We start from the raw sequence: 14,268 nt of genomic DNA on the forward strand, positions 1-14,268 counted from the left end.
AAAATTTGCCTGGACCAACGTCACGTGATAACAACGTTACATGATTACGTAATTCCGTAAGGTTCATGTTCAGCCAATCAACTACTTAGACGTCATCGGCAGTCGACGGACCCGAGCCGATCTTGCACCCGAGCAGATCTTGTACCGACACCGGCTGTTGCTGCGCTCCGCCAATGATGATGGCAACCATAGATCAATGCATATCAAGGAAGTGCAATTTCACAGAAGCAGAAATTGAGGTACTTGTGGGTGAGGTGGAGAAATGAAAGGAAGTGCTTTTGCAAAACAAATAAGAGAAAATCCATGGAGTGGAACAGCGTTGCTGAAGCCGTCAATGTTGTGAATTCTTCAAAGAGATCTGTGGTGGATATAAAAAAATGGTCCAACCAGGAGTTGATCCCCAGACTCCAAGGTGAAAGTCACGGACACTAACCAGTCAACCAACTGGAGATCTCCCCAGTACAAGTAGGCGTATGATCAATCGGGTCACAGTGACAGGACTCACACTGTCACAGACACATGACATTCTGTCTCAATCTGTCCCCCTGCTGATATTCTGCATTCCGTATTCTGCGCTTCAGGCTGTGTGTGTGTGTGTGTGTGTGTGTGTGTGTGTGTGTGTGTGTGTGTGTGTGCGTGCGTGTGTGCGTGCGTGTGGGGGTCTTGTTCTGTGTAGAAACCAAGCCCCCACAATTCGGGTCAAAAATTGAAGCAAAAGCGGAAAAGAAATAAATTGTAGTTCCACCCTCATCCGCTGGGGGCTGGTGTCAGAAGCAAGCAAATCCTCATTGACTCCCATGTTAAAAATGTCATTTTCACAGCAGAAATAAACATGTTTACAGCCTGGTACCAAAACAGGTTTTTTGTTTAAATGATCTAGTTTACACTCATGACAACTCTGAGGGGGGTGAATTTTTTCTCACTCTTCTGTTTAAGTGTATTAAAAGCCTGAAATTCTGTATAATAAATGAGCATCAGACCCACGTGACCACAGAGCTAGCTCCGGGGAAAGGCCTCAGTCTGAGCCTCGGCCTCGTCTGAAAACTGTTCCGTCAGTGTCAGCCTCTCAACTTAGATCATTAGTTGTAGCATTTGTGCGTTCTTTTTTGGATATTATTTGTGATACTATTGGTCAAAATGACTTCCTGTGGCATTAATTGCACTAACAGAGTGTCCAAGGAGTCTCCACTTAATTTTTTTGGTAAGTAAAATTATATTTATGTATTTTAGATCACTGGCGAGCTGAGCTTCAATTTTAACATGTACTGTTTAACCATGAAATTTAAATGTAATAGGGAAAAACCCAGGGCATTTAACATAATGCTGCACTTTAAAAAATGGGTTGAAATATAACATGTTGGTGGAGCTGGGTTCTGACTATTGGCTTGTGGAGCTCTCGGGAGACCTCTGTTTTCCACCCGTTTCACCCCTTCCCGCAGCTCGGCGCATGTGTCTGATTGTGGCTCCTGTCTGCTGCGCGGGCTGCCGGCTTGTGGAGCTCTCGAATGGAAACCGATGTTTTCCACACGGTTCTCCCCTCCCTGCAGCCTGGCGCATCTCTGTCTGATCGTGGCTCCTGTCTGCTCTGTGCAGCCAGCTTGTGGAGCTCTGGGATGGAAACCTTTCCACCCGGTTCTCCCCAGTGGCAGCTCTGCACATCTCAGATCGCAGCAGTGCTTGTCTGCTGTGCGGCCGCCGGCTTGTGGAGCTCTCTGGAGACCTCTGTGTTCCACCCGGTTTTACCCAGCGGTCAGCCCGGTATATCTCTGACTCAGAAGCTCTGGTGTTGTGCACAGTTAACTCCAGTTGTAGCTAGGTTGATACCTCTATTAGCTTAGCTCCCACCTCCGCGTTAGCTTTGGGTTAGCTTCAGGTTAGCTTGTAGCTAGTTCGACCGGGTGTCGTCAGTTGATCCCAGCCTTACAGCCCCACCCTCAGCTCCACCTCTCTTCCTTTTGTGGAATTGTCTGGGCTTGACGGAACCTGTGACATGGTCAAAATGGTGGTGGTAGCCACCTCCCATTTCTCTTCCAAAATGTGTTATTGGAGCCTATGGAAACCCATTGTCCATATATGTATATGTCGATGGTGGAAATGAAGCAGTACAAGTGATAATGCTGCAGGATTTCATAATTGTATCCTTCTCAGCAGCAGCACCGCAGGTGCTCTCCATGTCCAAAATGTGCGTAAGCAAGGTCCTTAGTCAACTTAAAGTTGCTCACATTTTTCTGCTAAGTTTTCTTTGATAAATCCCAAAGTTTGAGTGGAAAGTTGCTTACGCAATTTTCCGACCCCGTTTTGTGCTTAAGCCAGCTTGATAAATGAGGCCCCAGAAAACTAAGGTATTAAATATAAACAATAAACATGCTGCCAATGATTCATTTGGGCATGTCATGGTAACCACACACCTGTAAGTCAGTTTGTTTTTATAAGTATTTTTATTGTGTTTAAATATTGAAACAGACTCAGTCACCAGTTAATGAGTTCAATGCTTCTCTAAGCTTTTCTTTTTTATATTTTCAGTCTTGATGGCATGTGAGCTAAGAGGCTTTATTGAAAGTTACTTTATATATATGTATGTATGTATATATAAATGTGTGTGTATATATATATATATATATATATATATATATATATATATATATATATATAGTGTTTACAAATTGATGATTTTAATCTGTTATGACCACTAAGGTTTAATATTCTATATAAAATATTAACCTGCAAAGTCTTTACTGTAATTATTCAGAAGATTCTAGGATTTAATTCAGAAGATCTTGTCATGTTTTGAGGGTGGAGATGGCAGACCATGTGTGGTGGTGGGTTCAGGAGGCAGGAGAGCAGGCACAGATGAAATAAAAATGGATTTAATAGTAACCGGGAGCGACAGGACAAAACGAGGACATGCAAATTCAATGATCCAACGAAGACAGGTACAAGACGGGAGGTATAAATACACAGGGAGAATTAGGAACACATGGGCATATTAACGAGGGGCAGGTGAGAACAATAGGACTAATTAAGGCAGGAGCGACACAGTCAGGAAGGCCGGGGCAGATCATGACAGATCTAGGTTCTTTGCTTTTTCAGTGATCAACCACGCTTCGTGTTACTTCAAGAAAGAGTCAAGGTAGCGACTTTCCCCGGTCCTAAAGATGTTGATCAGGCAGTACAGGATGGAACCAGCTTGCATCAGGAATAACTCATAATTAGTGAACAGTTCAGCTTTGTTCTGCAAGTTTTTCTCATCAGCTTTGCAGATGCAAAAAGGTTCTTTCTCGACTTGTAAAAGTCTGGGATGTTTATGGAGTATTTACAGCAGGTGGCCAATTTGAGCTATCTCCAGAACTTTCCAGTACTCTCCAGGACTGTTCAGAACTAAAGGTCTCTCAAACTGCTTTAGTTTTATAAGTTCTTTGTTATGGTTTGGGCAGCCAATTAGAAGCTGACAGTAACGTAGAGGTTACCAAGGCAGCAGAAACACACCTTCTTAATATGGAGACTGATCTGGGTGGAAGGTCTAGCTATGTGAAATGAATTTAACTTAGCCGTACTTGTTATGGTTTATGAGCAGTGTGAGCAGGTGTGAAAACCTTGTCGTCAAAAGATGGTGAACACAGTCTATTAGATAAACATAAGATCCACTCAGTGATTTATATTAATGAAGCATTTCATTTCATTATATTTTTACCACAAGTAGTAATAAGCAAATGTTTATTTAATGATTTAATAGATTAAAATCATAAAAGGAGTTAATAATGATTTATTATAATATTCTTGAGTTTAGCAACTTATTTGAGCTGGTCTTCTTTCTTCTGGAGGCACAGAAAAGACCTTGGGAGCAAAAGTTAGTTATTGTTTTGGATCAGACAAGTGGAGCCTGACTCCCAGCTGGTGTGAAGGTCGACGAACACAAGTAACACTGTGTCTCCTTTCTGACCAGATGTTGAATAGATGATGGAAGGTCAGCTGTACCTAAACTGACCATTGCTGGACGCTACATATAAATGTGTGTGTGTGTGTGTGTGTGTGTGTGTGTGTGTGTGTGTGTGTGTGTGTGTGTGTGTGTGTGTGTGTGTGTGTGTGTGTGTGTGTGTGTGTGTGGTAAATGGCCTATATTTTATATGACTAATAACTACAAGGCTGTCAGACTTTGAATCTCTTTCACAACCAGACAGCAACTTGTTCAGGGTTCGTTGAACATACAGTATTTCTGTAAAGGGTCCTTGTACTGTGCTGCGCTGTGCAGGCTTTTGAAAACATGTTATCAATAGTCCATATCTGAGACAGAAAAAGCCTGAGTGCTGTTTCAATGTCAGTGTCACCTCACCACTCTGCATTGTAAATGCTTCTTTTCAAATGTGCCTTTAAAACTTTTAAGTTACATTAGAGCTGCAGAGTCTGAATAGGAGACAAAATCAAGTGAGTCAGACTAAAAAAAACTTAAGGATGAAAAGGCTGACAGCTGCTGTCTGTAAGTGCTTTAAAAATTAAAGACTTCTTTTTTATAAAAGTGCTTCATATTTGTGGATTTTCAAAATGGGTGAACTACATTTTGTCCATCTTTTAATTAAACCTCATCACTTTAATTGTGGCAAATTTCAGGCAGTTATTTTATTTAACTGCATAGGTACATGTGTACAAAAACATATAAATGTTAGTTTGACTTTAAATCTATTATTGGCATTTTAACCTTAACGCTGCTTAAACCTTCATATCTAAGACAAGCTGGATATCAAGTGAGGTACTTATAGTACGATAGTAAGAACTTATGTATATATCCAGTCCTATAATTTGTGGTGAAGGTCACATTTACCCAGCTGGGTCAAACGGTACTTTTAAATCCACAGATTAACCCAAGGAGCCACGATGTCTGCAAGATCATTTCCATATCTGCTGCTGTTCCATCCCAGGAGGAGGACACTTCAAGTCACATGATAATAATTAGATAATAATAATTAATAAAACTCATTTATTTTATTACGGTTTAACATAATCTCATAAATGATCACTTGGTTCAGTATAAAGGTATTTTAATTACATGAAATGAATTTATGCTTTGGGTATAATAATAATAATAATTATGATTATGGTTGATGACAGTAAAAGATGTGTTCAGCATATCAGAATGTCAGTTCACCTTATCCAGCTAACACAGAGTCCAGATAAATGATAACAGCAACACATGTTTTGACACATGATCAAAGCTTTCTTCCGGAGAGAGTGGGAGTATCCTGCGAGCTTGGTAAAACTAACCATCACCAGCTTCAGAGCCAGTTCTTGAACCAACACCACGGAGGAAAGGGAACGACCGTCCCTAAAACCTCCACCTGCTGCTCCAGTCACGCCGACAAGAATAGCTAAAGAATAAACAAAACTGTAACCAGCTAACGAAGACTCTACCCAGAGTCATTGATTTCTGAGTCAAGTTAAGATGCAAAAACTCCTTCAGAGTTACAGACTTTGAGAAGCACATAGTTCCACCAGTCGAGTGAGCCAAGAAGACATCTCAGGGCCGATTTGGTCGTGCTAGAGGTTTTTCTACCAACCTCGTGCCTGGAGGAAACCCATCTCCACCTGGACACTTTGGATCCAAAACGGGGGTCTTCTGATTGGGTGAGGTAGACTTCGACAGAATGTGTTTGATGCTGTTTTCTCTAGCATAGTCATAAGCCTTAGGAGAGTAAAATTGCAGTGTAGTTGCAAATTGCTTCAAGTTTTCAGAAAAAGATGATCTTTTCTTCTGATTTATTTTCTGAAACAACTCTTTTGGAACACCGTCCAAACCCTCAAGAAGAGAAGCACATTCAGTTGACATTAGAAGTTTCTTCTGAAGAATTTTGGTGACACTTTTCAAAGATGAAAGTGCTGCCTTCGATCTCCTTGTCTTCTGGGATTGCTATCTAAGCTTTTTCTGAACTACACGTACCTTTTCATTTGCTGACAGAACTCTCCTTTTAAGCAATTTGGGAGATTGATTTGATAGCAATGGTCACTCAGTATGCTATTTGGCTGCAATGGCACAGTGTTAAACTGACCAGAGTCTGAGTCATTCTGGTGTTGAACACTGTGACCAAAATGAGCAGTATAACACTCAATTGCTTGCAGAGGAATGTCATCATGTGTTACATTTTGAGTAGCAACAACCTCTTGAGGTGAGTCTTCACCAAGGGCGTCAGTTTGTTTTCAGAATTGCTGGGGACAATAACCATACACTTGAGTGGGGTTTAAAAATTGCTGGGGACAATAAAGTAGGCTAGCACAGGGGTCGGCGGCTCTGGAACCGCATGCGGCTCTTCCATCCTTCTGATGCGGCTCTCTGTGCTTGTGAAATAATGAATGGATATTTAAATAAAAAGCTTTATATTTTACTGCATTAATTTTACATCTGTAAGCTAATTCTAAATGTAAAGATTGTCTGCGTAAACCTGAACAGTTCCAACCCGGTCTTACTGTGAGACCGGGTTGATGCATCACGCTTGTGCGTAATCATATCGGCGCTTCTGAGCTGCTTTCTGACCTTCCCCACCTACAAAGTTTAATTACACCAATCAAACGATACAGAGCCTGGATTTGTATTCTGAACAGTCTAAACATGTTTTAAAAAGAAACATAGGACAAAAGTGGCACCTGCTCAGTAAAACCATCAACAGGGTGAAAAATACCAAAAATTGAAGGCAGAGACGGGCTACAACTTCTGGATCCATTTTATATAAATTGTTTTATTGATTATCGTCTAATGAAAGATAATTAAGACGTACATGAGCGATCAGGCGCGTTGCAAGCTTTTCAAAAGTGTGGGGGATGTTGTCTGTGCCTAAAATAATTTCATGTTATTCATCTTGTTAGTTTAATTTCCGTAATAGCGGAGCAGGTGCGAATTTTAGACGCGTCACGCACGTCTCCGTTTCAAACATGTTTAAACTGTTCAGAATACAAATCTAGGCTCTGTCTCGTTAGATTGGTGTAACTAAAGTTTGTACTGAATGAAACTTTACATTAAACCATGTTGAAAAGTAAAGGATCCGATTAAATAGTTTCCCCCTCATTTACAGTCAGTACAGTGCAGTGCGCACGGCTCTGGGGTTAATCAAGTTTAATTGTAACATTAATGTGTTACTGGACACGCTGGTCTGGTTGGTTAGACCAGTGTTTGAAGTGGAAAACACACACACACACACACACACACACACACACACCAAATAAAATAATGCTGATAGCGTGGATAGAAGACAGGTGATGGTTTACGTATTTAAATGATGATCAGGCTGATGTAAAATGTAATCTCCATCCACATCCAGACACAATTATCCTCTATTCTTTCTCTATTTGCTCTGCTTTTGTCTGGGCTGATCAGCTGATGGTGCGCGCGGCACGCCTAGCGGCTGATGCACATTTTACGCATTTGGAGAGGTGGACTGGATGCTTTGCGTTTACTGGAAGTTGGTCCACTTAACGCACGGTTGTAGACTAAATATTAATGAGAAATGAATGAAAATTAAATTGTGAGTTTTTACTTCATATTTTAGAAAAAAAATGACGGGGGAAAACATTTATGACGTCTTTTTAAACTAAATTTTCTAGCGCGACCTGCCTGCTTCACTTAAGTCACTGCTTATTAAGGTCCGTCCAAAATTACCGTGGCCCACCCTAAAATGAAAACCTGGCGCCGCGCCAGTTATAAACCTCTGCAAATTGTTGTTCTTCACTTTATCAAACTCAGACTTTGTACAGCTAAATTCAAGATGTAAAATTATGAATTCAGTCGAGCTCTTCCGTCCCTCCCTCTCCTGCTCTCCTGGAAACCCGACATCGGCTGGGAGGTGAAGAAGGAGATGAGGCAAACAGAGTGAGTGCGACGTAAAGAAACCAGACTGGTGTGGAGGTGAGCAAAACAGCTGGAAAAGTGTGGGTGTTGAATCCCCCACGGGTGCGATGCCCCCGGCTGCTGTCACCTGTTGTGAGCAGCGCTCTGCTGTCTGAGGGTAGGCCCCGCCCGCAACGCTGCGGCTGCTGCGGTGTTTTCTTTACCGTGGGAAATGGGTAATAATGGCTCTTTGATGGGAACAGGTTACCGACCCCTGGTATAAGATCTGAGCTGGTAAAACAAAAATCCTCATCAGCAGGCTTTTTTGAAAGTGGGGGGGGACACAGCTGCTGATCACGAATTTTGCCGGGGACATGTCCCCGGCGTCCCCGGTTAAAATGACGCCTATGGTCTTCACACATCATTATATTGCTCAGATCAACAGCAACTTTTATGGCACTGTCTACACCTGCATCTACATCGGCAACCTTCTCAAAACTATCTATAAAAACCAATGGGGTTGTCACTTACCTTGTCCTTCCTTGGAAGATGTTTTTGACCTTAAAGGAAGAGAATATTGTAGGTACAGCTGCGTCCTTCAGGCAAAGTCTCCCCTAAAATAAAAAATAAAAAATTAACAAAAGAGATTCACACACACACACACACACACACACACACACACACACACACACACACACACACACACACACACACACACACACACAAACACACACACACACACACACACAATCAGACAAGGTAAATTTCTGTATCTCAAAAACCCACTGGTACACCAGAGCACTGTGTGTGTGTGTGTGTGTGTGTGTGTGTGTGTGTGTGTGTGTGTGTGTGTGTGTGTGTGTGTGTGTGTGTGTGTTAATGTTGTCAAAAAAATCTATACCTAGATATAAATCGATGCTAAAAGTGGTATCTAAATTAGATATTCCATCCCTGTGGTATCGATATTATGGACTATTATACACAGCCTTCTTCAAGTACACTGACACGCACGACAGCCAGATGCCGTAAAGCAGCCTCCGCCTCCCAGACAAGCAGAAGAAGAAGACGCCGCATGGCTACATTGCAATTTCCCACGCGAGTTGTCTCCGATCCAAGTTTTGTCTGCCAAATAAATAAACAAAAACATAAACAGCGAATTTGGGAGGCGCTTCACAGCCCAACTTAATTAGCATACCAAGTCCGACACGTAGTTGTATATTCACGCTTATGTGCTTAAAGGAAAACTCCCGTTTATTGCAACCCAGACTTAATTTCTAGCATGCAGTACGTTTGATTACTCATGCTGACAACTTTGGTGCTACTTGGATTCCCCGGGGTATTTAGATCCATCGGCGAATCGCCATCAGTGTATATCCATATAACGGGTGCGTACGGGCACCCATGGTGCAGCCTCGAAATAAGACATTATCTGCACCAAAACATCTCAATGTCGAAAGGTTTTGTTTGGAATCATTAACATGATTCCCCTATTCATTTGGAGCGGGTTTGGGATTTCTAGGCGTGAACAGACTAGCCGCGGCTAATCTAACCAGCGCTTTTAATGACGTCACTGCCGTGTGCCAGTCTGTTTTTATTAAGATTACCGGTAGATGTACCTTTGTCCTACTGTGGAGAAATTCGTTTTCTCCCTTTATTGACCAACAGAGTTGTTCAAAAGTACAGAACAAAACATATGACATTCCATCTTATGACAAAAATGCACCTTAAACAGAGTTTAAGCAGCAAAACATCACTCTGCAAATAGTGTGTATACAGTGAGACAATTCATGATTTAAAGTGTTAACTTTCGCCTGTTTTTGTATGCACGTTTTAAAAAATGCTGATACTTGAAAGGTTTAAGCACTTTACACACTTAATTCTTAACATTTAATTTTTCCAATATAAATTGAGGAATGTTATTTTTTGAATAAACTTGTTCAATAAATTGGTGTTTTTAAATAGTATCGAAATCGAGTATCGAGTTTTTTTCCCAGTATTGAATCGAGTTTGAAGTTTTATTATCGTGACAACACTATTGTGTGTGTGTAAAAGCCATGTGGAGAGTGTTTGTTATTTATAAAGCATATGTTGTTAGATTTTAGCCAGGCTTTGAAAATATATATTTTAATTACAGTTAATTTATTTGACACCAGTAGAATGTTTATTTTGTTAATGTCTCCTTAAATGCCTAATGTTTTAGTTTAAAATGAATATCTTTCATTCATCCCAATACATAAAGTTACACATTAAAGACTGGCAAAAATATTAATTTGTTTATCAGAATAAATATCCATAGAATTAGATGTAAATTAATAGCGTGATTGTTTTCCCATCTAAACAGCCCTAGTCACAGACAGTTCAAGGGAGGGGAAAATTTTTTTCTTGTAACACAGCAATGTAACATCTGCATATTATACAGCTAATACTTCAATTGTTTTCAGTCTTAACCAAAATATGAAGTCATGTGTTTGTACCCTGGAGTCCGTGGTGAAGTGATGACTCTCAAAGTGTTCATTGCCCAAGCAGGAGTGTGAACTGGGAGTTCAGCACTCTCTTCTTTGGTTGCTTACCCAAAGGTCAAGCCTCTCTGGATCACCTAGAGGAAAACTTCATACAAAGAACTACTTAAGCATATGGGTTTAAAATACTTAATAGCTTATCATGGCCTGTAGTAAAAGGTCTAAAATTAGGATAAAGAGTAATACAAAATTCATACTTTATAAAAAATATATAAATCAGAATCAGAATCAGGTTTATTGCCATTGTCAGTGAACAAACAATTCACAAACTAGGAACTTGCTTCGGTACTAATGTGCTACATATAACATGAATAATAAGATTAAAAATAGAATAAAATATAATAAAAAAACTAGAATAAAACTTTCAGCGATAAAAAATGGCAGGTAATGGTAACATGGCTGATAGCGTGACGTTGTGTCGAGTACAGAAGACGAGCATGGTTGTGTGTTTATAATCTATTCACAAGTCTAACGGCAGATGGAAAGAAGCTGTTCTTATGGTGGGAGGTTCTGGTCCGGATGGACCTTAACCTCCTGCCTGAGGGAAGCGGCTCAAAAAGTCTGTGACCCAGGTGCGACGGGTCAGCTGCTATCCGACCTGTACGCCCACGAGTTCTGGAGACGTACAGGTCCTGGAGAGATGGAAGGCTGCAGCCAATCACCTTCTCAGCAGAGCGCACAATGCACTGCAGTCTATGTTTGTCCCTTACTGTGGCTCCAGCGTACCACACAGCAATGGAGGAAGTGAGGATGGACTCAATGATGGCCGTGTAAAACTGCACCATCATCTGGGCCGGCAGCTTGGCCTTTTCCAACTGCCGCAGAAAGTACATCCTCTGCTGGGCCTTTTTGATTAGGGAGCTGATGGATGGCTCCCACCTAAGATCATGTGTGATGGTGGTTCTGAGGAAGCGGAAGGAGTCCGCCAGTGGTGACGGGGGTGTCCGTCAGGACGAGGGGGAGAGATGGGGCTGTGACTTTGCCGAAGTCCGCAATCATCTCCACTGTCTTCTGAGCATTGAGCTCCAGGTTGTTGCTGTTGCACCAGTACACCAGCCGTTCCACCTCCCTCCTGTAGGTGGACTCATCACCGTCAGAGTTGAGCCCGATGAGGGTGGTGTCGTCTGCAAACTTGATCAGTTTAACGGAGTCATGGCTCGAGGTGCAGCAGTTTGTGTACAGGGAGAAGAACAGAGGAGAAAGTGCACAGCCCTGTGGAGATCCTGTGCTAATTGTCTTAGTGGTGGAAACATTCTTCCCCAGCCGCACGCACTGCCTACGGTCTGTCAGGAAGTCAGTGATCCACCTGCAGGTGGAGTTGGGTATGTTGAGCATGGAGAGCTTGTCCTGGAGCAGAGCAGGGAGGATGGTGTTGAACGCAGAGCTGAAGTCCACAAACAGGATCCTAGCGTAGGTTCCCGGGAGTCCAGGTGCTGCAGGATGAAGTGGAGGGCTAGGTTGATGGCGTCGTCTACAGACCTATTAGCTCTGTATGCGAACTGCAGAGGGTCCAGGAGGGGGAGGTGAAGGACTTGAGATGAGGGAGGACCAGGCGCTCAAAAGACTTCATGACTACAGATGTCAGCGCCACAGGCCTGTGATCATTCAGTCCAGTGATACAGGATTTCTTAGGAACAGGGACAATGGTGGACAGCTTAAAGTAGGCTGGAACATGGCAGGACTCCAAGGAGATGTTAAAGATGTCTGTGAAGATTGGACACAATACCTCTGCGCATTGTCTCAGGGTAGCGGGGGAGACACCGTCCGGGCCCGGGGATTTCTGTGGGTTTTTCTTACGGAAAACCCTGAGCACATCCTCTTCTGTCACTGAAAAGGCAGTGGACGGGGAGGGGTGGTCAGCGGGGACTGTACTATTCACAGTGGTGAAGGTGGTGCGGGAGGCATATGACACCAGAGTGGCTGAAGAAACCTGTGCAGTAGGGGGTGTGGGGGATGGGTGTTGCATTTCAAACCTTGCATAAAAGGAGTTAAGTTGTTCAGTCAGTTGTAGATCGTCAGCAGCATGTTGGGCCCTAGGTTTGTAGTTAGTGATTTGCTTGAGCCCTCTCCAGATAGAGGCGGTGTCATTGTCAGAGAACTGCTCCTTTAGATGCATATTGTACCAGGATCTCGCCTTTTCAACTCTTTTGAAAACTGGTACTTAGCGCCCTTGTAGCTTTCTCTGTCCTTGGCTCTGTGGGCTGCTTCTTTCTCCCTCCTCAGCTGTCTCAGTTTGGGTGTGAACCAGGGCTTATCGTTGTTAAAAGTGACCCTGGTTTTAGTTGGAATAATGCTGTCCTCACAGAATTTTATGTATGACATCACAGTGTCTGTATATTCATCCAAGTTGTCTGTGGCAGATCCAAACATGCTCCAGTCTGTTGTGCCCAGACACATGCGAAGCTCCTCCACAGCCTCGCAGGTCCACTTCTTAGAAAACGAAACACTTGAGTCTATCAACTTATTGGATAGGATATGAACCTTTTAATAATCAATTTCATTAACTAATTTCCATTTTACTAAACTGCACTAGTTCCCATGAGAACAGGGCTCCCGGTTGCGGCTCTTTGTGAACAAATTAGTTTAGTCGCTCCCCACCTCCATTATTTTACTAATTTGCAAAAAATAAAAAAACGAGTGAGTTTATCTGATGGCATATATTTCTGGAGACTAACATCAAGCACTATCAACCAACTCACCGAGCTGCAGTATTTCTGTGGTCAGGTCTCTCTCTGAGTCCGAGAGCTCCACAAGTGGTCAGCCCGCGCAGCAGACAGGCGCCGCAGCTGTCAGAGATGCGCCGGGCTGACCCCTGGGGAGAACCAGGTGGAAGAATGGAACACAGAAATCTCCCTCCGAGAGCTCCGTCAACCCATTTTTATTTTAAATGCACTGGGTTTTACACCCATCGACATATACCCTATTAATTATTTTGCCGTATTACATCTAAATTTCATGGTTAAACAGTACATGTTAAAATGGTAGTTAGCTAGCTACTTTGATAAGCTCAGCTAGTGCAAAAGCGGCAGCGACCTAAAATACATAAATATAATTTTACTTACTGAAAAAAATGAAGTGGAGACTCCTTGGACACTCTATTAGGGCAATTTAGCCTGGCAAGCCAGACTAAATAAATGTATTATTTAGTCTGGCCATGCTCCATTGACGGCTCTCGGTTGTGGGGCGGGTTCTACCGTTGTCTTTCAAATGATCTCCGCATTCCACTGGACAATGAATGTGACATACTCTTGTTTCACTCTGTTGCATCATCCCACCCACCAAGCATATAGAGTGCCCTGATTGGCCCACAAAGCGGATAAAGCTCTGTGATTTGTTCACTAAGCAGATAGAGCACTATGATTGGCCCACCATTATGGACCAATCACAGCTCTTTATGTGTTTGAAACCCCTCTAGAGAGTTGTGATTGGCTAGCCAGAGTCCTGGTAGGAGCTGCTGAGGTTCCAATGGAGCATGCCTAGACCATTCTTTGCAAAGCAAGAATTTGGTCTAGTTCACTAAGCTAAGTGCAATTAATACCACAGCAAGTCATTTTGTCCAACAATTGCACAAATAATATCCAAAAAAGAATACACAAACGCTACAACTAATGGTCTAAGTCCAGAGACTAAAAATTGCGGAACAGTTTTCAGGCGAGACCAAGGCTCAGACTGAGGATACTGAAGCTTTTCCACGGAGCTAGCTCTGTGGTCATGTGGGTCTGGTGTTGCGGTCATGTGGGTCTGATGCTCATTAATTATACAGAATTTTAAGCATTTAATACACTTAAACTGAAGAGTGACAAAAAAATTCACCCCCCCCTCAGAGTTGTCATGAGTATACGGCCTTGTTCGAGTTGAGCTGCGCCTTGCCTGGAAAGCAGACAAGAGCAGACGGACGCAGCAGGGGGAGTGGCTGAAAGCCAGCGTTAAAGTTGGACAGAT

Source organism: Nothobranchius furzeri, chromosome 1 (genome assembly GCF_043380555.1).
Source record: "Nothobranchius furzeri strain GRZ-AD chromosome 1, NfurGRZ-RIMD1, whole genome shotgun sequence".
NCBI classification, from domain to species: Eukaryota; Metazoa; Chordata; class Actinopteri; order Cyprinodontiformes; family Nothobranchiidae; genus Nothobranchius; species Nothobranchius furzeri.